The 24,073-nt window shown below is 47.7% G+C and overlaps 1 protein-coding gene across 2 annotated transcripts in view; it reads right to left on the reverse strand.

Annotated features, from left to right (window-relative positions):
- LOC140426939 (pro-neuregulin-2, membrane-bound isoform-like) overlaps positions 1–24,073 on the reverse strand; it is a 1,113,957-nt gene that overhangs the window by 918,469 nt on the left and 171,415 nt on the right. The window lies entirely within an intron of this gene.

The raw sequence follows: 24,073 nt of genomic DNA on the forward strand, positions 1-24,073 counted from the left end.
CATGCGAAGTGGCTGGAATTTTGTCATTTTTCTTCAGAGTGTCAACGGGGTGGGAAAAGCAGCGTGTAGCCTGCTGACTTCACAGCAGGCATTTCCCTCCAAATTTTTAAAACACTCTGAAAAAAAATCTTGGAGGTGGATCCCATGACATCATGCTGGTAAGGCGGGCTCATCTGCCAGCAACTTTGGCTCCTGATAGATCAGCATGCTTTCTTTAATGGGGTCCCTGATGTGATAAGGACAACATGTACACAGAACCCCTCTCCGCTCAGGGAGCCCCTGCCACCCTGGACACGGAAACCTCCCACCATAATTTCCTCAACAGAAACCCCTCCTCGGCACTACCTTACGGCACTGTCCCCCACTTCTGTCATTCCTGCTTGCCGAAAATGGGGGCAGCAATGGTATTTTAGTATTACAAATGGGAGCCCATCTGCAATGAAATTGGTCAGGATCAATGCTGGGTGGTGGCAGTGGGAAATGTGCTACCCTTCTGAAATACTACCAGTAAAACTACGTTGGAATATCAATTCCAAAATGCCTCCGTGTTAAATCCTGGCTGATTTATGGTGCTCACAAGGGTGAAAGAAAAGCTAACTCATTAGATAGGCCTACCTTTTGACACGGCATCATATCAGCATTTTATAATTCCCAAAGTTTGTATATTAATGAGTTCATCAAGTAACAATGGATATGGCCAATGTACCAGTGATTTATCCACCAGTGCTCGGAAGAGGTCACGTGCTTCACACAGGGCTCAGCAATTCATTAGCAAGGATAAATGTACATTAATGTTTAGCAGGCAATTAAATCATCTGTTTGACTTAGAAGAGATTTCAGTCAACCAGCTAATTCTCCATTACATTATTGGTTTAGAAATCTTTCATCTAAGGGGTTCGGCAGTTAGTGATTTATCGGCCGCGTCCCGCTGGAATCGAGACGGGATGCAGCAAATAGATCCCGCAAGGGGGCTCTTCCGGGAGTCCCAATGGTTGTTATGCCTCGGAAGATCTAACAAATTCTTGGGAGGCGTTGTGATCTGAATGCCGCCCACAATGAGAGGGACCCAGACTTGCAGAGTTAAGTGAGCTTTTCTCTGCCGACACCAGATTTAACCTTCCCCCAGGATCTACCAGCCTCGTCAAGGAGGCCCCACAAATGGAGACCAGGCAGAATGGCACTTGGAGGGTTGGTATCTGGACAAGGTGGCACCCTGGCACTGCTGATACCATCTGGGCACCTTGGCACTGCCGCCTGGTACCCTGGCAGTGCCACATGGACACCATAGAAGTGCCATCTGGATGCCAGCCTGGCACAGCCAGAGGATTGGGCCCAGGGGTGCCCTGCCTGTATGAATTTGGGTTGCAGGGGGCAGAGTGCCATTAGATAGCCGGGTCATTCTGTCGCTGCAAGCACGGGGAGCGGGCCCCACTGGTCCTGCCCAGGACAGCCTCTGTTTGTTTTTGGTTAGATTGTGCTCAATATCTCTGATGAAGAAATTTCAATCAAACAAACTGAGAGAGGAAACAACCCAGTAATATTAACAGCTGCTTAGTCCCATAACAAAGCAAAAAAAGACGAGCCTTTATCAGGTCATGATACAGGACAGTGGATTCATGGGAAGTTAAAGAAATTTAACAACAAGTAAATGTAGTAACTGGCTGAAAAAAGAAGTTTCATCTGCAGCTTTGTTCATTACTGAAGCAAAAGATATATCCGCAGCAACTGGAATTAGGTGGCGTTAATCTACCTATGGAGATAAATGTGTTTAAATTATTCATGCCTGGAAATGAGAGTCCTGTGCGCGTTTCTGGACTCATCCATGATGTACATCTGCCGGGGCAGAGCAGAAACCGTTCCTACTCCACTCAGTATTGCTGAATCTATAATCAGCTCAATCATTTGTGTTCTGGTGAAACCGGAAACGATGCAAAGATATTTGTGCCCTCTTTCCCTGCTCCTCTGTAGACATTGTTTCCTGTTTGATACAGGCCCTCACCTGGCCTTTAACTATTCTTGCACAATTTCCCCAGGAAGGCCTGGAAAACCAAGACTTGTAGGGACGTGTTCAGCTTCAGCTCTATGTATGAGGCTTTCCAACATGGGAACTCAGCTTGTTTAATCCTTACAGAGGTCCTTTCGTAGGATGATGGTTTCTTTTGTAATGGAAAGCTGTCACTCAGCCAGTACCTTCTTCTTGAGTGTCAGTCAAGGTTTATGTGCTAGCTAGGCTATGGAGCTGGAATGAGCACACCGAAGATCTCCTTAACAGGGACTTTGTCTTCAAAGCAAGTGTCCTTGGCTCCATCCTGCAGCACACTACCCATCACCATCTCGGCACCATCCCAACCCGACATGAGGTATAAAAGGCCGTCCAACAGCTAAAGAACATCAAGGCATGTCCGCCGAAGCACCATTGACATGAATACATAGCCTACTTTCCCTCATCAGCAAGGAGAACATGCTAGGAGATCTCCGAGACACCTTAACCGTGACCATATTCAAGAAAGGTGGCCAGTCCGACTGCAGTAACTACAGAGGAATTACCCTGCAGTCAACCACAGGAAAGATCATCACAAGAGTACTCCTAAATCGCCTTCACCCTGTGGTTGAACAGCTATAGCCAGTGTTCCGATCTGGGTTCTGCCCACTAAGGGGCACGACAGACAAGGGCTGGGATTCTCTCAGCCCGGGGCTGAGCTGGAGAATCCCCGCGACCGGCGGGAATCGCGCCACGCCGCCGGCACACGATTCTCTGCAGAGCGGACAATCAGCAACATTGGCGGCAGCATGGTTGGCGCTGCGCCAGTCACGGGCCGCTCTACGCAGCCAGCCCGCCGACTCTCGGGCCGAGCGGCCGACGTGGATACGCCGAGTCCCGCTGGCTGAGAGCAGGTGTGGACGGCGCGGCGGGACTCGGGCCGGGATGGGGCGAGCGGCTGTCGTGCAAACACCGAGTACTGCCGGCGCCATCCACACCTGCTCTCAGCCGGTGGGAACTCAGCGTTGAAGGGTCGGGTGGCAGCCTGTGGGGGGGTAAGGGGGGGTCCAACCCCGGGGGGGTGGGGGGGGAGAGCCTCCGATGTGGCCTGGCCCGCGATCGGGACCTACCGATCGGCGGGCCGGCCTCTCTGTCTCCCGGCCTCCTTTCTTCCACTCCGGCGCCTGTACTCCTGCGCCATGTTGGGTCGGGGCCGGCGCGGACAAGGGAGACACCATGCATATGCGGAAATCGCACCGGTGGGACTGCACATGCGCGGGTTCGCGCCGGACCCATTGCGCATGCGCGCATCCCCCGGCGGCCATTCCATGGCCAGATCAGCAGCTGGAGCGGCGTGAACTGCTCCAGCGCCGTGCTGGCCCCCTGTAAGGGCCAGAATTGCTTATCCCGGGGCCGTGTTGACGCCGTCGAGGAACTTAGCCTCAGGATCAGAGAGTCCCACCCATGATCTTCACCACGCAGCAACATCAAGAGAAATGCAGGGAACAGTACTGTGGTGATATGCATCACTGTAAATACACAAGGGGTTAGTGTAAATACACTGCGACTAAGTAAACACTAGAGGGAGCACCAGAGACATCATGACATGCAGACATACAGCTAATGAACACATAGAATAGGACATGACCAATGGGCAGTCAAGACACCCAGAGGTGACACTACCTCAAGGGGGCAACTCATAGAAAAGGACAGGGCTCTTTCTCATTCCACAGGCAACACTCAGAGAGAAGGACAGGGGCAGATCAAAAGCATCACACCCAATGCATGGCTTGGAGCAGACTGGTTAGTTAGATTGAATTACTATAGCAAGATTAGCAGGAGAGTCGAACTCAAGTAGGAGAATTGTTAACTGTTCAATAAATGTGTTAAACCGATTTCCAAGTCTGAACCTTCCTTTGTCAGAGCATACATCAAGGAAGCAGCTTATGCTACATGAAGCATAACACAACAAGTACCTCACAAAGGCCTTCGCCACTGTTAACCACAAGCGATTATGAAATGTCCTCCTCTGATTCAGTTACCCCCAAAGGTTTGTCACCCCTCTGCTTGCTTCACGATGACATGCAAGCTGTGATCCTGACCAACGGATCCATCACTGACCCAATCTGCGTTCGGACTGGAGTAAAGCAAGGCTGTTTCATCGCACACACCAACACTCATCTCGATCTTCCTTGCTTCAATGCTCCATTGCACCCTCAACAAGCTGCACTGGAGTGGAGCTAAACCACAGAACAAAAAGTAATTTGTTCAGCCTTCGCCACCAGCAGCTCTTATCTAAAGGCATCCCATCTTCTATCATGGACTACAGTATGCCGACCATGCTTGCATCTCCACATGTGCCGAGGCTGAGTTCCAAGCCATCACCAACACCTTCAGAGAGGTATACAAGAGCATAGGACTTACACTGAATATTTGTAAGACAAAGGTCTTCTACCAACCTGCCCCTGTCACACTGCACTGTACCCCCCGGTTATCAAAATCCACGAAGAGGCTTTGGATAAAGTGAACCACTTTACATACCTTGGAAGATGTCTCTCAACCTGCTCATCTAAGGAAGAGAGTGTTTGAAGATTAGGACCTCAGATCCGGTACCAAACTCATGGTCTGCAGAGCAGCAGTGATACCCACCCTCCTATATGTGTAGAGCAGTCACCTCCAAACCCTGCAGAAATGCCACCAGCGTTGCCTCCTGCAAATCCAATGGCAGGATAGGTGCACAGACATTAATGTTCTCGCTCAGGCCAACATCTACCATGTCTGACACTAGACTCCTGAAACAAATGCTCTAGTCCACAAGCAAGTCCCGGGAGGACAGCGGAAATACTTCAAGGGCAGCCTCAAAGCCTCCTTTAAAATGTGCAACATCCCCACCGACACGTGGAAACTCCTGGCCCAAGACAACCTTAAGTGGAGGAAAAACATGTGGGAAGGAGCTGAACACTGCCATCACCAAGAGCAAGTTGAAGCCAAGCGTCAACAGCAAAGGAAGTGCGTGGCATCCCGGACACCCCACCCACCCTCTCCCTCAACCACCATCTGCCTCACCTGTGACAGAGACATTAGGCTGCATATTCGACTCCTCAGTCACTTGAGAACTCATGTTTAGTGTGGGAGCAATTCATCCTCAACTCAAAGGGACTGCCTAAGAAGAAGAAGGCTAAGTAATGCAAAGAGGTGGTGTCACTGCTGATGGTGCCTTACCTTGGGGCCTTACATTCTCTTCCTCTTACTCTTCCTCCTTCAATCAGGGAAGGAGCTAAACCTGAGCCATTTTTAATCTCTGAAATCAAAATTAAAATAGTAGTCTGCAGTAACACAGGTGTTAATGACTTAATTTCCCATAACCCAAATTAGGAAATGAACAATAGAGAAAAAAGATCAACAAGTTAAATATATGGGTGAGTAGGTTCCCAGGTTCTCAATTCATACACTTTAGTTTGAGATTTGAAATCAAGCTGGAGTGAAGGAAACATCTCTTTCAGCAGAATTTGGTAAAACATTTCTGGTTGTTGGCAGAAATTAAAGGACCAACAGTGAGTTGAATTTCTGGAATAGCCAAGCTGAGGGGGTATTGGGAGAGTTTTAGATACAAAACTTCATAGTTAAAGATTATTAAAACCAGCAAAGTTCTGAACTAAGACGACTGCACTTAAAATCACAGAGATGCTTATGTTGAACAGGGAATTGGCAACCTAGGATGGTAGGAGAAGATGTGAAGGGGCACCCTTGCTGGCAGTAAATGGAAAGCCCAAAATATCTTAGCCCATATATGAATCATTAACATAGTACCCAGACAAAATGTTTAAACATTAATAAGTATCGCATTTGAGGGTTGAGGTAGAATTCTAATGGGTGTAGAAAGAAAATGGACTTAAGGCATTTGGTTTGGGGACATAAGTAATTGTGTTAATTGCATTTTTATTATATTGAACATAAATGATTATTTAAGACAGAGTGTAATTATAGTTCATGTTCTTTAATTCCTAGAGTAAAATTCTTTTGTTCAAACACTGTGCCTTGTAGGTTAATTATTTTCGTAAATAATTGGGTTTTGGATTCAAAAATAAAATGTCACTGGTTTCTACTGAAATCATAACAAACAGATTCAGGTGGCCACAGGCACCTAAGTGCCTAATAATCTGCTTGCATTTTGAACAATGCTTCTGAAAATATGCAACCATGTTAACTGGGTGCAGGGCCATTTTGTGGCTCAGATGAAGGATTATTTGGATAAGTGCTTGGATCTAAATTACGCGCACAACTCACTTATTATCAAAGTTATCTAACCTTTTAAGCTGCAAATTTCATTTGTGCCCCGATTTCATGCATTTCTGGAAACATATACAAAGGGAATTCAAGTCTGCTGTACCTAACGGTAATATATGATTGTTTGATAACAAGAAGAAGCCAGTTAAATATCCGTCTAATTGGAATAACTCCAGTTCTCCAACACCTTCCATCCACCTGCAAACACCATCCCCAACAACAGAGTCACAAGTCGATTGAAAAAAAGCCATTGATGCAGATGAATGGTACCAGGAATGGGGACTCCTTCGGATGAGAGTTCCAACTGATCCTGAAGGCATGTTTGGGGGCTGGTCCAACGCTATAATCCGCACAAGACTTATGGGGTAGAAGCAATAAGTCTCCCCTTGAGCTTCATGGATTACGAGCTCCCGCCCTGAGTGGCGGGGAGTCCATGGACACTCAAACAATCTGTAATATAAAGGTTGGTCAGTTTTGATACCAACACCTCAGACCCAGCTGGGATCTGGAAAGTATTGTACATGCTATAATTTTGTAATGAAACTGGTTTCTGTTATCCACTCACCTTGGACTCGTTTGCGGTCACTAAATCCATCATGAGGCAAACCAGTTTCCAGTGCAGTGAAAGTGGACCCCATTGGAGGATTCAATGCCAGGGAAGCACCCAGACCCCGACAGGCAAACGTTAAAGAAAATAAACTAGATTCGATGAGGGAACATTTTTCATTTCTGTGGGTAAATGTGGAAGGTTGGACACCCCTGACCTCCAATGGGAAACATGGGTTACAGCTTCCATGAATATCGGGCTGGCATGTGCCCACAGTGATGTAGATGTTAATCTGCCACAGCCAATGCCAGAAGGGTCGGTGCTGGTGGGCATTACCACGATCATGGCCTAAGGACATTTGCTGCATTGCTGTTTAATCTTAAATATGAAATGATATCACACAGTGGTTTATTATCCTTTGCAGAAACTTTCTTATCTTTTGCATAACCTAAATGACGTGCCTTTATTTGAACCAATTATTAGTTACTGTGTATTGTATCCCCAAATTTTAAGATTTCAATCTTGTCATTCACTCTACAACACAATTTGCACAGAAACCATTCCAAACACTCTTCCTACATTACATCATGCTTGATCGTGACTCCCAAAGATAAAATAATCGGGGCATGACATGATATTGTACTATTTTAATTTATGTGTCCCAATTCATTTAAGTTGGTCACTATGTCCCTTTCAATTACATAGAAGCAGGTCACTAAATGAAAGGCTAGACAGAAATGCAGTTCTAATTTTTTTAAAGATTTGATTACTTCATTAAAATGAGCTCTAAACTGTCTGACTTTTTCATGTCCTTCTATATATTTTGCTGAACATGAAGGTTAATTGATTCATAGAATTGTGCAAACTTTACATCTCTGCAACATTAATGAAAGATTCATACAAATGTCCACAGGAGTCAATACTGGCACTGATTACTGTGTTCCACGTGCCCATCTGCGATTGCTCCCCTGAGTGCAGTAAAACCATGTTTAAACTAATTGAGGCCTTCTGCTTCAATTCATATTCCAGAATCTGAGTTGCAAAATTCTGTTCCACCACTGTTTGATGAAAGTGATTGTTTTTGAATGTTCGGTTTACAGTCCTGTCAATCTATTTTTCCGATAGGAACTAGCAATTGAAGCAAAACTGTGAGATTTCAATATTCAAAAGTAGTTTACTCATAAATATATCAGAAGCAGATGATTACAGTGGTCTACTAGACATTCTATAATACTGACTTGTCTTGTGAAGACCCCGAGTTATATTAGACAGCAGCAAGTGACAACTCCTAATAAAAGATTCTATCATTTTTGATCTGCCATTTGTTATGCACATACCCAGCATAAAACTGTCCATGATTTAATAGTTTTAAATCAAAAAATTGACATGTAAGTTAAAAACATCAATAGGTGCATAAAAGAATATTAATGTATGTTGAAGCTACAGTGCATCATTAGTGATTTGCCTCAATAATGGAGCTCCCAGTTCTATTAATAAATGCGAATGGGAATTCCATTGTAAGAATAATTTCTTACAGAAGCTTTTAGTTATCAGTTGCTTAAATTCATTCAGGGCTAGTGGGTGTTTCCCTTTATCACAGTCCTTTCTACTATTTATATGTTTATTTTTCATCGGGAATACCAAATCACAAAAATATTGCTGCATTCATGGGCTGAATAATACAGGTGGGGGGGCAGATTTTGGGAACCCGTCCACCCCCCATATTATGAGAGTGAGCTCGGAGGTGGGCGGGAAGGTGATGGGATTGGCACCCATGGCATTTTAGTGTGTGTGTGTGTCCTCGGCCAGGGAAAACACACCCACCAGGGCACATAGATTTCAGCCCCATATTTTCAATCATTGAATATTCAATATTAAAGGTAAAATTGTATTTAGTTATTTGCCAGGGGGGTGTAGAAAGTCAAACAAATTTCACACAAAATTTGAGATATTTACGTGACTACTCTCCATTAACCTGTGAGAAGTGGCTCACATAAGGGAAAATTCCTAGCATACAGCTGTGCACAAAAGGGAATGCAGGTTATAGAATTGGGGCTACAGTGCTGTAGCCGCAGTCTCTTTAAGCATGGATTCCTGCTTGGAAGACAGGACCAGTATACCTGGGGAATAGGCTTTCCTGACTCTCAGCGTCTGCATGGAGTAAAGCTATCTTATTCCTGACAAGAAGTGGCTTAAATATCTTGCCATTTGGAGGCGTTGTTGTTATATTACTTAGGAGTTACTCATTTGTTATTCTGAGTTAAACTTAACTTTGATGATGAACACTCAAAGTCATCCCGTGGTGACAAATTATTTATTGAGTAACAAATTAATATACTTGTGAGTTCTTTTCTTTAATACTTTCACTAGTAGTCGAATTAACTAAGATTGAATTAAATTAACAATGAATATAATACTCGATACTCTGAGCTTGCTACACTTCTGTTCTTTAGCTACAATACAAACGAAGAGAGCGGGAAAACAGCTTGAGCTTGCTTATATACTCCCTGTTAGTGTTTCCCTCTAGTGATCATCTATACTGACTGCACATTAACCAATCATGTATTTACATATACAGAGATCACTACATCCCCCTTTTTTTGTGTTCCATATTTTATATATGCCATAAAGAAAATTGCACATAAAGAAATGATTCAGTTTGCCATGCATTATACATAGGTTATGAATCAATCAGTCCAATGTTCATAAGTTTAAACGATTTGGTTTCCATCGTCGTCTGATTGATCTTCTCAATGTACTTGGAGAAGTTGATCTTTAATGTCCTTCTGTTCAATTTCAGCTGGTTTTCTGACATTCACATGTTGTTGACTTAAAGATTGATGTAAATTCAAAGTTGGAAATACAGGTTGACGAAATTGTACTTTTAAAAGGCTTCGCCTATTTCTTTTAATCAATCCACCCTCTGCAGTTTTGATTATGTAGGAGCATGGTGCTACTTGTCTGATTACCGTAGCAGTTTGTGACGATCTTCGTACTGGATGTCAAATTCTGACAACGTCATCTGCTGTTAGTGGTTACAGTGGCTGTGCATGTATGTAATAATAATGTTGTTGCTTGTTGCGTTGTTTTTGAATTTTTTTCAGCACACCCAGTTGATCTGGATTGTCAATTTAAATCTTTGGTAGTGTTGTTGTTATTTCATGATTGAAAAGCATTTGAGCCGGAGCCAAACCTAAGTTTAATGGTGAGGCTCTACTTGATAGTAAAGCCAAATGAAAATCTGATTGCAAATCACTTGCTTTGCTAAATAATTGCTTTACAATGCGCACACCTTTCTCTACTTTGCCATTTGACTGAGGAAAGTACAGACTTGAGATGATGTGGTTGAAATCATGGGCGGGATTCTCCGCAATCGGCACGATGTCCGCGGACCGGCGCGAATCAGTCTGGCATCGTGCCGCCCCAAAGGTTCGGAATCCTCCACATCTTGAGGGGCCGAACCCTCACCTTGAGGGGCTAGGCCCGCGCCGGACTGATTTCCGCCCCGCCAGCTGGCGGGAAAGGCCTTTGGTGCCCGCCAGCTGGCGCGAAACTGACTTTGCCGGGCATCCCCGCACATGCGCAGTGGAGGGGGTCTCTTCCGCCTCCGCCACAGTGGAGACCATGGCGAAGGCGGAAGGAAAAGAGTGCCCCCACGGCACAGGCCCGCTCGCGGATCGGTGGGCCCCGATCGCGGGCCAGGCCACCGTGGGGGCACCCCCCCGGGGCCAGATCGCCCCGCGCCCCCCCCCTAGGACCCCGGAGCCTGCCCGCGCCACTGTGTCCCGCCGGTAAGAGAGGTGGTTTGATTCTCGCCGGCGGGACAGGCATTCCAGCAGTGGGACTTCGGCCCATCCGGGCTGGAGAATCGCTGGGGGGGGGGGGCCCCGCCAACCGGCGCAGCGCAATTCCTGCCCCCGCCAAATATCCGGTGCCGGAGAATTCGGCAACCGGCGGGGGCGTGATTCACGCCAGCCCCCGGCGATTCTCCGACCCGGCGGGTGGTCGGGGAATCCCGCCCCATATCTTTTTGAGAATTCTGTCCACTCCCAGCTTGCAAAGCAAGGACCATTATCTGACATAACGGCTTTCAGAATGCCATGTCTCACAAAGGTTTCCTTACAAACTTTGACCACTGGTGTGGAAGTGAGATCTGGAAGTCTCATCACTTCAGGAAAATTGGAGTAGTAGTCTATGATGAGAACATAGTCTTTTCCTTCAGCATGGAACAAGTCAATAACTACTTTCGTCCACGGTGACGTAGCTATGTCATGCTGCTGGAGTGTTTCCTTACATTGTGCTGGCTGATGCCGTTGACACGTGGAACACATCATTATCATGGGCGTCATTCTCCGACCCGCTGTTGGCCGCCGTGAATCCCGCCCCCGCCGGTTGCCGAAGTCTCCGGTACCGGATATTCGGCGGGGGCGGGAATCGGGCCGTGCCGGTTGGCGGGCCCCCCCGCTCGATTCTCCGGCCCGGATGGGCCGAAGTCCCGCCGATAAATTGGCTGTCCCGCCGGCGTAAATTAGAGTACCTATTTACCGGCGGGACAAGGCGGCGTGGGTGGGCTCCGGGGTCCTAGGGGGGGCGCGGGGCGATCTGACCCCGGGGGGTGCCACCACGGTGGCCTGGCCCGCGATCGGGGCCCACCGATCCGCAGGCGGGCCTGTGCCACGGGGGTACTCTTTTCCTTCCGCCTCCGCAACGGTCTCCACCATGGCGGAGGCGGAAGAGACTCTCCCCACTGCGCATGCGCGGGAAACTGTCAGCGGCCGCTGACGCTCCCGTGCATGCGCCGCCCTGACATGTCATTTCCGCGCCAGCTGGCGGGGCAACAAAGGCCGTTTCCGCCAGCTTGCGGGGCGGAAATCCCTCCGGCGCCGGCCTAGCCCCTCAATGTTGGGGCTCGACCCCCAAAGATGCGGAGCATTCCGCACCTTTGGGGCGGCGCAATGCCCGTCTGATTGGCGCCATTTTGGGCGCCAGTCGGCGGAAATCGCGCCGTTTGGGGAGAATTACGCCCCTGGTTTGTAATGTCTTTCTTTATTCCAGACCAATATACAGCTTGTCGTGCTCTTACATACATAGATACATAAAAGATTGGAGCAGGAGGAGGACTTTTGGCCCTTCGAGCCTGCTCCGCCCTTCATCACGATCATGGCTGATCATCCAACTCGATAGCCAAATCCTGCTTTCTCCCCATAGACTTTGATCCCATTCTCCCTAAGTGCTATATCTAGCCGCCTCTTGAATATATTAAATGATTTAGCATCAACTACTCTCTGTGGTAATGAATTCCACAAGCTCACCACCCTTTGGGTGAAGAAATGTCTCCTCACCTCTGTCTGAAATGTTTACCCTGAATCCTCAGACTGTGACCCCTGGTTCTGTACACACCAACCATTGGTAACATCTTCCTGCATCTACCCTGTCTCGTCCTGTTAGAGATTTATAAGTCTCTATGAGAATCCCCCTCATTCTTCTGAACTCCAGCGAGAACAATCCCAACCTAATCAATCTCTCTTCATATGACAGTCCCGCCATCCCTCGAATCAGTCTGGTAAACCTTCGCTGCACTCCCTCAAGAGCAAGAACATCTTTCCTCAGAGAAGGAGACCAAAACTGCACACAATACTTCAGGTGTGGCCTCACCAAGGCCCTGTACAACTGCAGCAACACATCCGTGCTTCTATACTCGAAACCTCTCACAATGAAGGCCAACATACCATTAGCCTTCTTTACCGCCTGCTGCACCTGCATGCTTACCTTCAGCGACTGGTGCACAAGGATACCCAGGTCCTGCTACACACTCCCTCTTCTTTTGCACTTCTCGATTTCAAGATGTCCTTCGTGAATCCTGCTGAGCATTTCTGACCTGAGAGTTAGCGGAATGACGATACATACGTACAGATACACAGAAGAAAGGAGCAGGAGGCAGTCTTTTGGCCCTTCGGGCCTGCTCCACCATTTATCAAAATCATGGCTGATCATCCAACTCAATAGCCTAATCCTGCTTTCTCGGTCTGGTCATTTCTTAGTAGCAATCCATCTACCACAGTAAGTTTTGCTTGTAAGTTTTGAAACTGAGAACAGTGTCCTTTTTGCCACCCATGCTGTAGATGATTTATAATTCTAAGCAAGGTTGCATCTTTTTGTGTCTCATCACGTATTTGCTTCAACTTTTCATCAGATGCAGGTAGGTTTTCTTTATACAACATTTGAGTGTAGATTAATGTAAAATCATGTCTCCTCAACTTTTAAAAAAAAAATTCTTTATTCTCCTTTTTCGCATTTAATCCCAAATTTATACCCACCAACAATAAACAATAATCAGTAATAAACAATAATCAGGAACAAATATGTCAATCCCCATAGCGATAACAACGATCCCATCCTCCCACCAAACCCAAAACATTCACCCACATGTTCACATAAACAACTGACAAAAAGGAATCAGGAATCACCCATGGCCACCATTAACACCCACCGCCCCCCTCCCCCCCAACCCTCCCACCCACCCCCCCCCAACTAATGTTCGATGTTATCCAGTTCTTGAAAGTGCATAATGAATAATGCCCATGAATTGTAGAACCCCTCCATCCTTTCCCTCAGTTCAAACTTAACCTTCTCAAGAGTCAAAAATTCCAACAGATCCCCCCCACCACGCCAGGGCACAGGGTGGAGAGGTTGCCCTCCACCCCTTCAGGATCTGCCTTCGGGCGATCAACGAGGCGAAGGCTACAACATCTGCCTCCGCACCCGTTTCCAACCCTGACTGGTCCGACACCCCGAATATGGCCACCCGGGGGCCCGGGTCCAGTTTCACATGCACCACTTTAGAAATTATCCTAAAAACCTCCTTCCAGTAATCCTCTAGCTTTAAGACCATAGGACCATAAGACATAGGAGTGGAAGTAAGGCCATCCGGCCCATCGAGTCCACTCCTCCATTCAATCATGGCTGATTTCAACTCCATTTACCCGCTCTCTCTCCATAGCCCTTAATTCCTCGAGAAATCAAGAATTTATCAACTTCTGTCTTAAAGACACTCAACGTCCCGGCCTCCACCGCCCTCTGTGGCAATGAATTCCACAGACCCACCACTCTCTGGCTGAAGAAATTTCTCCTCATCTCTGTTCTAAAGTGACTCCCTTTTATTCTAAGGCTGTGCCCCCGGGTCCTAGTCTCCCCTGTTAATGGAAACAACTTCCCTACATCCACCCTATCTAAGCCATTCATTATCTTGTAAGTTTCTATTAGATCTCCCCTCAACCTCCTAAACTCCAATGAATATAATCCCAGGATCCTCAGACGTTCATCGTATATTAGGCCGACCACTCCTGGGATCATCCGTGTGAATCTCCGCTGGACCCGCTCCAGTGCCAGTATGTCCTTCCTGAGGTGTGGGGCCCAAAATTGCTCACAGTATTCTAAATGGGGCCTAACTAATGCTTTATAAAGCTTCAGAAGTACATCCCTGCTTTTATATTCCAAGCCTCTTGAGATGAATGACAACATTGCATTTGCTTTCTTAATTACGGACTCAACCTGCAAGTTTACCTTTAGAGAATCCTGGACTAGGACTCCCAAGTCCCTTTGCACTTCAGCATTATGAATTTTGTCACCGTTTAGAAAATAGTCCACGCCTCTATTCTTTTTTCCAAAGTGCAAGACCTCGCACTTGCCCACGTTGAATTTCATAAGCCATTTCTTGGACCACTCTCCTAAACTGTCTAAATCTTTCTGCAGCCTCCCCACCTCCTCCATACTACCTGCCCCTCCACCTATCTTTGTATCATCGGCAAACTTAGCCAGAATGCCCTCAGTCCCGTCATCTAGATCGTTAATATATAAAGAGAAAAGCTGTGGCCCCAACACTGAACCCTGCGGGACACCACTCGTCACCGGTTGCCATTCCGAAAAAGAACCTTTTATCCCAACTTTCTGCCTTCTGCCTGACAGCCAGTCGTCAATCCATGTTAGTACCTTGCCTCGAATACCATGGGCCCTTATTTTACTCAGCAGTCTCCTGTGAGGCATCTTATCAAAGGCCTTTTGGAAGTCAAGATAGATAACATCCATTGGCTCTCCTTGGTCTAACCTATTTGTTATCTCTTCAAAGAACTCTAACAGCTTTGTCAGGCACGACCTCCCCTTACTAAATCCATGCTGACTTGTCCTAATCCGACCCTGCACTTCCAAGAATTGAGAAATCTCATCCTTAACAATGGATTCTAGAATCTTGCCAACAACCGAGGTTAGGCTAATTGGCCTATAATTTTCCATCTTTTTCCTTGTTCCCTTCTTGAACAGGGGGGTTACAACAGCGATTTTCCAATCCTCTGGGACTTTCCCTGACTCCAGTGACTTTTGAAACATCATCACCAACGCCTCCACTATTTCTTCAGCTATCTCCTTTAGAACTCTAGGATGTAGCCCATCTGGGCCCGGAGATTTATCAATTTTTAGACCTCTTAGTTTCTCTAGCACTTTCTCCTTTGTGGTGGCTACCATATTCAACTCTGTCCCCTGACTCTCTGGAATTGTTGGGATATTACTCATGTCTTCTACTGTGAAGACTGAGGCAAAGTACTTATTCAGTTCCTCGGCTATTTCCTTGTCTCCCATCACAAAATTACCAGCGTCATTTTGGAGCGGCCCAATGTCAACTTTTGCCTCCCGTTTGTTTTTAATGTATTTAAAGAAACTTTTACTATCATTCCTAATGTTACTGGCTAGCCTACCTTCAAATTTGATCCTCTCTTTCCTTATCTCTCTCTTTGTTATCCTCTGTTTGTTTCTGTAGCCTTCCCAATCTTCTGACTTCCCACTACTCTTTGCCACATTATAGGCTTTCTCTTTTGCTTTGATGCATTCCCTAACTTCCTTTGTCAGCCATGGTTGCCTAATCCCCCCTCTGATAACCTTTCTTTTCTTTGGGATGAACCTCTGTACTGTGTCCTCAATTACTCCCAGAAACTCCTGCCATTGCTGTTCTACTGTCTTTCCCACTAGGCTCTGCTCCCAGTCGATTTTCGTCAGTTCCTCCCTCATGCCCCTGTAGTTACCTTTATTTAACTGTAACACCTTTACATCTGATTCTACCTTCTTTCTTTCAAATTGGAGATTGAATTCGACCATATTATGATCACTGCCTCCTAAGTGCTCCCTTACTTTAAGATCTTTAATCAAGTCTGGCTCATTACATAACACTAAGTCCAGAATGGCCTGTCCCCTCGTGGGCTCCATCACAAGCTGTTCCAAAAAGCCCTCCTGTAAACATTCAATGAATTCCCTTTCCTTGGGTCCACTGGCAGTATTATTTACCCAGTCCACCTGCATATTAAAGTCCCCCATGATCACTGTGACCTTGCCTTTCTGACATGCACTTTCTATTTCGTGGTGCATTTTGTGCCCCTGGTCCTGACCACTGTTAGGAGGCCTGTACATAACTCCCATTATGTTTTTTTTGCCTTTGTGGTTCCTCAACTCGACCCACACAGACTCCACATCATCCGACCCCATGTCGTTTAGTGCTATTGATTTAATTTCATTCCTAATTAACAAGGCAACCCCGCCCCTTCTGCCCACCTCTCTGTCTTTTCGATAGGTTGTGAATCCCTGGATGTTCAAATGCCAGTCCTGAACCCCCTGCAACCATGTCTCTGTGATGCCTACCACATCATACCTGCCAGTCACAATCTGGGCCACAAGATCATCTACCTTGTTCCGTACACTTTGGACAGGACCAAAACATATGAACGTGGTTAGCGCCAGCCCCGCCCCCGCAATGTTCACACACATCTTCTACTCCTTCAAAGAATCGGCTCATCCACGTCCTTGTGAGGTGTGCTCTGTATATCACCTTCAGAAGTATCAGCCCGAACCTCGCGCACGAGGTGGAGACATTCACTCTCCGGAGCACCTCACACCAGAACCCCTCCTCCATATCATCGCCCAACTCTTCCTCCCACTTCGCTTTGATCCGTTCCAGCGGTGCCTTCTCCTCCTCCAAAATAGCTCCGTAGACCGCTGACACTACCCCCTTCTCCAGTCCCCCTGTCGTCAGCACCTCCTCCAACAATGTGGAGGCCGGCTCCTCCGGGAAGTTCTTTATCTCCTTTCTGGCAAAATCTCGAACCTGCATGTATCTAAACATTTCCCCCTGCTCCAGCCCATACTTCGCTTCCAGCTCCTTCAATATTGCAAACCGACCCCGAAGAAACAAATCCTTCAGTGTCTTAATCCCCTTCTCCCATTTCCGAAAATTTCCATCCCACCTCCCTGGCTCAAATCTGTTGTTCCCCCGAATCGGCATTTCCCTTGACCATGCCCCCAACCTGAAGTGTTGGCGAAACTGCCTCCAAATTCTCAATGAAGCTATTATTACCGCACTCCCTGAGTACTTCCTCGGGGCTATCAGGAGCAGCGCTGTTGCCAGTGCTTTCAATCCTGACCCCCTGCACAAACTCCCCTCAATTCTAACCCACTGGGAATCAACCCCTCTGACCCAGCTCCGCACCTTCTCCACATTCGCCATCCAGTAGTAATACATCAGGTTTGGAAGACCCAAACCCCCTGCCTGCCTTCCCCTCCGTAGCAGCTCCTTTCTAACTCTGGTGATCTTCCCTCCCCATATGAACTACGTAATCCTTCCCTCAATCTCTCTGAATAAAGCCTTTGGCAGGAAAATCGGCAGGCATTGAAAAATAAACAGAAATCGTGGCAACACATTCATTTTAACTGTCTGTACCCGACCCACCAGTGACAGAGGGAGACCATCCCACCTTGCCAGATCAGCTTTCACTCTCCCCACCAAACTAGAGATGTTGTACCTGTGAAGCCTCCCCCACTCCCGGGCAACCTGCACCCCAGATACCTAAAGTGAGTCCCTGCCTACGGAATGGCAGCCCCCCCACTCCCACCCCCACATCCAGCCGAGATACCACAAAATACTCACTCTTGTCTAGATTCAGCTTGTACCCCGAGAAAGACCCAAACATTTGAAGCAGCTCCAATATTCCCCCTATCGACATACTCAGTTCTGACACGTACAACAGCAAGTCATCGGCATATAAGGACACCCTATGCTCTCTCCCGCCCCCGCACTATTCCTTTCCATACCCCCGAACTTCTTAATGCGATGGCCAGCGGCTCAATCGTGAGTGCGAACAGCAGGGGGGACAGAGGACATCCCTGCCTAGTCCCAAGGTGGAGAGGAAAGTAGCTCGAGCTGATGTTGTTTGTGCGGACACTCGCCCTCGGCGCCTTATATAGTAGCTTTACCCAATTCACAAATCTTGGTCCAATCCCAAACCGCTCCAGAACTGCCATCAAGTACCCCCATTCTACCCGGTCAAACACCTTCTCAGCATCCAATGCCACAACCAACTCGGTTTCCTTCCCCTCTGCCGGTGCCATAACGACGTTCAATACTCTTCTAATGTTTGAAAAGAGCTGCCTCCCTCTCACGAGCCCCGTCTGATCTTCACCTATCACCTTCGGGAGGCACTCCTCCAGCCAGCCCGTCAGTACCTTCGCCAATACTTTTGCGTCCACATTCAGAAGTGATATGGGCCTGTACGACCCACACTCCGACTGATCCTTTTCTTTTTTTAGCAACAGGTTAATCAATGCCTGCCCCAAGGTTTGTGGCAACACCCCTGTAGCGCACAATGACTTACGCGAGACGAGAAGTGATGAAGTCTATCTAGGCTTTATTAAGCGAGACTTGTCCCCAGCAGCTCAGCAACAGAATGAGGCTGCGGGGAGAAGCTCGAGCTCTTATACTCCGCCTTCAGGGCGGAGCCAGAAGTCGGCAGATCCAACCAGGACCCGGGACCTGTCAGCCAATAGCCTCTCGGCTTCACGGGTACCACATTACCCCTAATACATACCACCACAACCCCCTTCCCTATCGCCTCTTCAAACATCCCCACCATCAGGGGTGCCAGCTTATCCTTGAATTTTTTATAATATTCCACCGGAAACCCATCCGGCCCTGCCACCTTCTCCGACTGCATCCTCCCAATCACATCTTTTAACTCCTGCTCCACTATCGCTCCTTTTAATGTAGCCCTGTCCCCCTCCCCTAACCTGGGGTACTCCAACCCATCTAGAAATTCCTGCATCTCATGATCTCCCCTGGGTGGCTCTGACCTGTACAACCTCTCATAAAATTCCTCAAAAATCTTGTTAATCAGATCCGGCGCCACCACCAACTTCCCTGCCCTATCCCTCACCTGAACAATTCCCATTGCCGCTGCTTCCCTCCGGAGCTGACCTGCTAACAGACATATCTCCATGCTCGTAAACTGCACCCCTTGCTCTTCTCAGTTGGCTCACCGCCTTCCTGGTAGATAGTCGGTCAAAGCTTGCCTGTAGTTCCTTCCTCTTTTCCAGCTTTGCTGGGTCCCCATCCTCTGCATAACTACTATCTACCTCCAACATCTCATCTATTACCCTCTGCCGCTCCAACCTCTCCACTTTGTCCACCCCGGCCTTAAACGAGATCACCTGCCCCCTCACCACCGCCTTTAGAGCCTCCCAGATGACCGCCTTCGACACCTCACCCGTACAGTTGAAACCTACATATTCCTTAATTACCTTTTCAATTTTGTCACAGAACACTTGGTCCCCCAAAAGTCCCACATCTAACTCCTACCCCGGCCTCTGCGCTACCCCCTTATCCAGCACCATATCCACCCAATGCGGAGCATGATCTGACACTGCAATTGCCGAGTATTCCGACCCCTTAACCGCAGCCAACAAAGCCTTCCCCACCATGAAAAAGTCGATCCGCGAATATACCTTATGGAAGCTGAGAAAAACGAGTACTCCCGCTCCCTTGGGTGCAGAAACCTCCAAGGGTCCACCCCCCCATTTCCACCATTAGCCCAGCTAATGCCTCCCTGATGCGACCAGTGAGCGCAGCCGTGACCTGTCTAACATCGGCTCCTACACCAAGTTCCAGTCCCCCCCCGCCCACTATCAGTTCATGTGTGTCCAAGTCGGGGATGGCCGCAAACACCTTCTTTGCGAATTCCACATCGTCCCAATGGGGGCCATATACACTTAACAGCGCCACTAACCGCCCCTCCAGCGCCCCTGTCACAATCACATATCTACCCCCCTGATCTGCCACCACCTTCTCTATCTGGAAGCGTACTCTTTTTCTGACCATTACCGCTACCCCTCGAGCCCTTCTGTCAAGTCCAGAGTGAAACACCTGACTAACCCAGCCCTTTTTAAGTCTCACCTGGCCCTTCACCCTCAAGCGAGTCTCCTGCAGCATTGCTACATCTGCTTTCAAACTTTTAAGATGCGCAAGCACCCTTGACCGGGCCTCCTAACCCCCTCACGTTCCACGTGACTATCCTAACTGGGGGTCTCTCACCACCCCCACCCTTCTTATCCACCATCATCATACCACAGGTTCCTGCCCCATAAGCCTGACCAGCCCCTATCCATTATTAACATTGAACCCCTTCCCCCCTCCCAAAACCCCCCCTACATTTCCTCTCGAAAAAACATCTCCCAGCATCAATCCCTTCCCCCCCTCTCGCTCGCCTCGTAGGCCCATCGAAACCTGCCAACTAGGCTCCAATGTCCGCAGCCCTTCTCTCACCTCACCTCCGTTCACTAGCCGACTTTAGTTAGCTAGCGCGGGTGGCTCCCCCCGCCAAGGTATACATTCCCCTCCCACCCAGTCCCAGAGAAAGAAACAACAAAAACAATCCAACCCATACAATTCGCTATACTAAGATATAACCGTCGCAACACAGAATGCCAATCAACCCAACTAATAACTTGAACCCTGTAACAATGTGAAGAGAAGTAAATTACAATACATGTCAGTAAAAAGAAAGTTATAACATTTATACATTTTCCAGCTCCCCAATCACGGTCCAGTCTCTCTTCCAGCACCGCTCCTCACGTCTGTCCCAAGCCTTCTGCACTCACGAACGCCTCAGCCGTCTCCACTGTCTCGAAATAAAAGTCTTTGGCACCATACGTCACCCTCAACTTCGCCGGGTATACCATATCAAATCGCACCCCCTTCTTGTACAGTGCCGCCTTCACTCGCCCGAACGCCGCTCATCTTTTTGCCAACTCCACCGTCAAGTCCTTGTAGATCCGAACTCCAGCACCATCCCACTGCACCTCGCACTTCTGCTTCGCCCAGCTTAACACCTTCTCCTTCATGCAGTACTTATGAAAACAGATGATTACTGCCCTTGGCGGCTCATTCACTTTGGGCTTCGGCCTTAATGACCGATGAGCTCGGTCCAGTTCGTACGGAGAGGGGTTCTCACCCTCCCCCATCAGCTCCGCCAACCTCTTAGCAAAGTATTTTGTTGGCCTTGGACCCTCTATCCCTTCGGGCAAGCCCACAATTCTTAGATTGTGCCGCCTCGAGCGGTTCTCCAAGTCCTCAAGCTTTGCTCGGAGCCCTTGTTGACCTCCACCACCCTCCGCAGCTCATCCCCCATCGAGGTGAGCTGGTCGCTGTGCTGCGACGCGGCCCCCTCCACTTCCTTCATCTTCTCGCCCAGCTCTCTCACCTCGGCCGATGTCTTTGCCACAGCTACTCTCACCATTGATTGCCTCCTCCACCAATGACTTCAATGCAACCGCCATCTCCGTCCTCAAAGCCTCCATGTGCCCCGCAAACCGCTTTTCTAGCTCCACCGCCATCACCTCGGTCATCTTCTCCACTGTAAGTAGTGCGGCCCCACCATGCGGTCCAGCCTCCGCCATCTTGACAGCACTTTTGCTCGTCTTTTCATTCAACGGCGAGCATGCGTTTCCTCCCTTCCTCAACGCTGCTTTTCGCATCCTTTAACGGCTTATTATTTTTCGTTTATCTCACTCTTCCTTCCATCTTCAATCTCAAATTTCTTTCAAACTTCTTTCTCTTCTTTTTTTTTGTATACCTCCGGAATTTCCCTAGGACCGGGCTTCAGTCTTCTTACCACATTCTAGATGGGAGCCTTCCGATGTGGGACACCTCACCTACATCGCGCCCTGACTTCGGGCCTGCCGCCTCGGCCTCAGCTTGGCTCCGCCCCCGCTGCTTCCTTCAAGTTTCCAGGAGAGAGAAAAAACAGAAAAACGTTTTCTCCTTTCCTCTCTGTGCTCTTTGAGACCTTCGGCTTTCAGGATGCTCCTTGGGGAACAAAGTCGCGATCCCCGCTCCTCCTCCACGTGCAGCCGTCCCGCCGAACCCACCGGGACCAGCCTCTCCCCTCCCGCCCTTTCAACCTTCCCGCTCCGTGAAACGGAGCCTTGATGCTAGCACAAGGCGAGGGAGGCAGGGCCAAACCAGAGAGGTTTATTTCTTCAAAACAATCTACGGGGAACCCCCCCGAAAATGACCGCGATATCACGAACCAGCGGGAACTTCTCTATCTCCTCAACTTCATCATCATTCTTTGCAAACGAGGTGTCATATCATTGAGGCTTTTCTCTATGATACTGACCAGAGGTCTATGATCTGTCTCGACGATGAACTTAGGTAAACCATACACATAGTCATGAAACTTTGTGATGCCTGTGATCAGTCCAAGACACACTTTTTCAATTTGTGCATACCTGCACTCCATGGCGGTCATCGGTCTGGACGCGTCTGCTACAGGAACCCAGTTTGTTTGGCTGTCTTGTTGAAGTAAAACCGCACCAATTCCATCGTGACTGGCGTTGGTCGAGATCATTGTGGGCTTGGTTGGATCAAATAAATTGAAACTTGGAGCTGTCATCAATTGCTGCTTGAGGTTCACCCATTCTTCCTGGTGGCGTGGAGTCTACTCAAACTCAGTATTCTTTCTGATCAAGTTTCGTAGAGCTGACGTCCTCGTTGATAAGTTTGAAATGAATTTCCCATGGGAATTAATGAATCCAAGAAATCGAAGCACAGCTTATTTATCTTTCGACTGCTGCATATTCTGTATTGCAGATATTTTTTCATTATCTGGCCTGACACCTTGAGCTGAAATTGTATCACCCAAGAAATTCAAAGATGAATGTGCAAACGTGCACTTGGACTGGTTTAGTTTCAGTCCATATTGGTGTATTCTGTGAAAAACTTTTCTTAATCTGACAATATGTTCTTCTTCCATAGTTGACCAAATGATAATGCCATCTACATATACTCTGGCACCTTCAATATTCTCTGTCATCTGCTCCATGGTTCGGGGAAAAATCTCTGAGGCTGAGATGATCCCGAAAGGCATTTGATTAAAACAGTAACGTCCAAATGGCGTGTTGAACGTCCAGAGTAGTTTTCTGGAATCGTTTAGCTGCATCTGCCAGAAACCTTGTGATGCGTCGAGTTTGGTAAAAATGCGAGTGTTTGCCATCTCACAAGTTATCTCTTCTCGCTTGGGGATAGGGTAGTGTTCCCTACGGATGTTCTTGTTTAGATCTTTGGGATCCATACAGAATCTGAGATCTCCTGAAGGTTTCTTGACGCAGACCAATGAGCTGACCCAGTCAGTCGGTTGCGTGAATCTGGAGATGATTCCTTGAGACTGTAATCGTTGTAATTCTGCTTTTAGTCTTTCACACAGAGGAGCTGGTACTCTTCTTGGCGGATGTAAGACAAGGTTTTGCATCCTTCTTGAGCAAAATGTTGTATTGGTATGGTAATGTACCCATACCTCGAAATACGTTGGGGTATTCACTTAGCAGCTGCTGGATGTCATTGTCCAGTCGTGATGTCTCTTTTGTGTTCATGAAGATTATTTAGATTAGCTGCAAGTCTTTGCATGCTTGAGCACCTAATAAAGAAGCTTTGTGAAATCAACGATTTCAAATCAAAGTGTTTTCTTGACTTTCTTATTGACCACCTTCAAAAGGCATGATCCTTGTGAAGTAATCTGGTTACCATTGTAGTCTTTTAACTTGCATGCCGCAGGTACTATCTCGTAATCTCCTTGGATTGATGCGGGATCTTTGCCAGTCATCAAGTTTGCTGAAGCACCAGTGTAAAGTTTGAAGGTCATTGGGCAATTATTCACTTGTACTATCGTTGTCCATTTACTGTTGTAGTCAATGTACTTTATTTGCTGAGGAGCCTTTGTTGGTGATTGAAGATCCGCCACTGTATCAATGATGCCAACGTATTTTCCAGGGAAAAATAGTCCTCACCATCTGAAGAATTCTTTTTTGAATTGCTATTTTCCATTTTATCAATGCTGTGTCATTGGAATGTCCCTTCAAGAACTGTTTGTCTCTCAAATGGCTGCAGTGATGTC

The sequence above is a fragment of the Scyliorhinus torazame genome, chromosome 7 (assembly GCF_047496885.1).
Source record: "Scyliorhinus torazame isolate Kashiwa2021f chromosome 7, sScyTor2.1, whole genome shotgun sequence".
NCBI lineage: Eukaryota > Metazoa > Chordata > Chondrichthyes > Carcharhiniformes > Scyliorhinidae > Scyliorhinus > Scyliorhinus torazame.